The following is a 4,246-nucleotide window of genomic DNA, read 5'->3' as shown; positions in this document are numbered from 1 at the left end:
TGTTGCATGCTCCTTGCCATCTGGTGCATTTTGTTGTTGCTACTGCTGCTAGCATTTTGTTGCTGGTGTATATATGCTGGTGTCAACATTTTTGTAGTGTGTATTTGTGTCATATTCTTGTGCAGGGATCGACAGAGTTGCCCATTATCGCCGAAATGTTGATTCATTTCCGTTTCGGCGAAAATGGGGCACTCATATGTACATAAATTAGCATAGGTCATGCCCAATTTTTCCGTGAAATCTTGCGCTAATTTATGCATTTTTTCCTACTTAGTTCGAACATGGCCGACAACGATGAGGCCAGCGGCAACGGCAGCAAGCCATTTTGGATGCTAACCCATGAAATGGAGGTGATGGAGTCACAACCTCGCCGTGACGACGGCGAGGATGATGGCACCGATCCAGAGTACCGAGCGGACGATGCCGCCGACGATGACACCACTGATGGTGCCGGCGAGGATGACCACACCACGGATGGTGCCGGCGAGGATGACACCGGCAAACGGAAGAAGCTACGGAGGGAGCGTCGCCCAAATGTGCTCAGCACCGTGAAGCAAGCATTCACCGAAGTGAACGCCAGTGGGCATCCAACGGTGCCCCCTGAGTTAGTCAAAGGGTACTCGGCCCAACTCGGGTGCATCCTCTGGAGCACGGTCTCGATCAACACTGAGAACCTCAGGCATCCTGACCGAGCGAATTTGCGCACCCTCCTCTTCCAGAAGCTGCACGAACGATACGAGTTCCCGGTGGACTGCTCAGAAAAGCGTCTCATGCGGAACAAAGTGCACAATGCCGCCCTCACGAAGATGAGCACCGCCCTCGCTAGTTGGAGGAACCGAGTGAAGAAAATGATTAATAGTGGTGAGAGTTACGAGAAGATCAAGGAGTTAAATCCCTCGATCACCGAGCAAGACTACGCTGATTTCAAGATCAAGTGCGAGAGCGAGTCAACGTCGGATTCTAGTCAGTGGGGGAAGGACATGCGAAAACTGAACTTAGGCACCCACAAACTTGGTCCTGGCGGTTTTAGGGTGGCGCAACCGAAATGGGACGCCGCGGATGAGGAGCGTGTGAAGAACGGCCTCGAGCCCCTCTTCCCGCAATACAAAAACAAGCAAACCAGGAACTTTCTCCTGGCCCGGTACCGTATTGACCCGAAAACAAAGGAGCTCACCACCACTCCGGATGTGAAGGAGTTTGAGGCTCTTCTGGTAAGGAATGCACCCGCTTAATTAGCTCCTTTATGGTTGCATTCTTATTGATGAATCCAAATTTCTAAATGGTTCATGCATGTTCCTCCCGTAGGCTAAGGAGATTGCTGCGGAAAGTGAAAAGGAAGCTAGTAGCGGTGCGGGGTCCACGAGCTCCTCGCAGTGTGCCCCTTGGGACAACCCTTTAAATAGGGCGTTGAATGCCCACAAGAAGAGGGATCCATTGAGTAAGCCGACATCGGCTGGTCGTGTGGTCGGCGAAGGATGCTCTATGAAATGGTCAGAATACTATAAGTCGGGGAAAAAGGAGAAAAAGGCCACCATCGATGAGAAGGAGGTCGCACATCTCAAGGCACAAGTTGCGCAGATCCCGACATTGGTCGAGACATTGGTTGAGGAGCAAGTGCGGCAACAAGTGCAACATATCGTGGAGACCCAACAGAGGACGCAACGACAGCAAGTGGAGGACCAAGTGGGCACGACGCTTAGCTCCATCATCCCTACCTTGGTTGCCGGTCTGGACGCGTGGTATAGGGGAGGAAAAAAGGGGCCTCCCCCGGTTCCCAGTTTCACGGGCAGCAACTCCCACAACGTGGAGCCATCGGTGAGTCCGCAGGCAGCAACAATGGTGTCTCCGGCGGCGCCAGCATTGGTGGCTCCCGCGGCGCCAACCTTGGTGGCTCCAGCGGCGCCAACCTTGGTGGCTCCGACGGCGCCAACCTTGGTGGCTCCGACGGCGCCAACCTTGGTGTCTCCCACGGCGCCATTACTTCAGCTCAATGCACCCGTCGCTGCGGATAATACGCCGCCCGACACCGCGCCAACAAGCGGCCACTCCATCAGTGGCACGCTCGCCCCCGGCGGTGCCTCGACCTTAGCCGAGCTGGACGCCATCACGGTAACCAACCCTCGTCTCCGATATGACTTCCATATCCTTGCCTTTGACTACGCTAGCCATCCCTAACGCCCTACATGTTTTCCGCAGGATGCCGCCGCCGACGTCCCATGCACTCTCCTGCATTTTGTGAACGGTGAGTTGATCGATGTTGCCAAGGCCAAAATCGTTCAACCGAGCAACCGCCAGTTACACGGTGTACCCATGGCACCCGACGTCTATAGGATTCAACTGGTTCGGGTGCTTAGTGTCTATGACGACGTGGTACCTCCCTTTCAACCCCATGGCGCCGACGCAGATGAGGTCCTTGCCCTCCACCAATGCTTCAATTGGTCCATGGTTTGGCCAAAGAGCCAGATTCGTTTGGGGGCGAGCGACACCACCCCACGGACAGCACCCCAAGCCGTGCCGGCGCCAAGCCATGGCAAGACCACCCCAACGGTGCCGCCATCAGCCGACGAGGACATGCATATGGCACAAGATCCGAACGATGGTCCGGACGAGGACAGTACGTTCGCCAACCTGGATTGCCACTTCGATTTTGGGGTGGACTACGATCTCAGTAGCCAACCGCCCTCTCAAGCTGCCGCCGAGGGGAAAACCTTTTGCAACAAGCGGCGCCTATTCTGTTCTCAGGAGACGCCTCCAGCTGCCGACTTCACCGAGACTGAGCCGATAGCCGAGGTGAGAAGTGTTATCAGTCCTAACACACTGAAGAAGGCTTGCGAAGAGGAGAATGCAGTCCCAATAAATACGAAGCCGAAGGGACGGAAAAGAAAGAATAAGAACGACAAGTCTGCCAGCCAGCCGGCACCGATCCGTGCTCAGGACGGGCCACCAGTGCCCAAGAATATCGAGTCGAGGGTGCATGTGTCGGGTCAGCGGATGCTAATTCAAAGATTGTACGATGCTGCACCCGGTCCTATGCGATCTCTCGTTGACGGTATTCAGTTTATGGAGGAGCGGCGTATCAAGGAGAAAGATCATGGATACCCAGTGTATGTTGCGAAGGTGCCCTCGGGCCATGGCTTTGTCGATAGTGGCTACGCGGAGAAGATCTTCCTGCGGTATGATGACATCTTCGCCATGCTGAACAGTTATCTGCTGCACTACACCTTCATTCGCCTATACTCGCTCAGCAAGGCGATGCGGATCATTAGAAACAACATCCCGGACATCGCGATAGCCGACCCCTTCTACATGCGTGCCGTCCACTTGGCCACCGCCGGAGACCGGGCAGTCGCGAGTGGATACCTCAAAGACTTCTTCCTAGCGAACCAGAAGAAGTGTAACCTCCTCCTGCCTGTATTTCCGGAGTATGTCACCCCTCACCGTACCGGTCTTAACTCGTGATTTTTTTAGATTTCAATCGTCATGTTCTTAAACATTATGTGTTCTACGCAGAGACAAAACCTGCACACTCATCTCCATAACCCCGAAACATTCTGTGGCCACATACCTCGATGCGGACGGTGAGTCAAAAACGGACTACACGAATGTCAAGGCCGTACTTGATGATGCTCTCAATGGCTACGTCAAAGCGAAAGGCCACATGCAGAGGCCAAATGTTAGGTACGGGAAGCATGTGTTCAAGCACCAAACAAAGTTTCCCTGCGTCAAGAAGCCGCCTTCTAGTAACAAGGATGCCTACTACGCCCTCTATCACATGGATAAGTTCATACGGGACCAGCAGCAGCTTATGCTACTCGAGCATCTCGTAGATCGGGCCAACAAATTGTCGCGGGTCCCTGACGACGGCATCAAGCAAGACTTCTTTCGCATCCAAGTAGAGTTCTGTGAAATCATCTTTCAAGATGTCATTAGAAGCGCGGGGGAGTTCTATGCCGGCTATCAGCCGTCGAATAGTGAAATAGACACAATGCTCCAAATGCAGGGTGACGACTACCGCTCATGGATGTGCTTGAAGAAAGGCGGCGGTTTTATCCACGCTCCTAAGTCCACATAGCCGAGTCTTGATGTGCGAGCCTAGTTATGTAGTTGTGAACTAAAGACGAGCTTGTGTTGTAATAAACTTTATCCAGCACTTTACTTGCATGTCTGTTTAATTACTAGTTCGACTATGTTTGTGAACTTATATATATGGCTCTGTCGTTTTCCGCACTTAATTTGGTCGTTAATT

This window comes from Lolium perenne, chromosome 1 (genome assembly GCF_019359855.2).
Source record: "Lolium perenne isolate Kyuss_39 chromosome 1, Kyuss_2.0, whole genome shotgun sequence".
Classification (NCBI taxonomy): domain Eukaryota; kingdom Viridiplantae; phylum Streptophyta; class Magnoliopsida; order Poales; family Poaceae; genus Lolium; species Lolium perenne.
Note: the sequence above shows the minus strand (reverse complement) of the source record.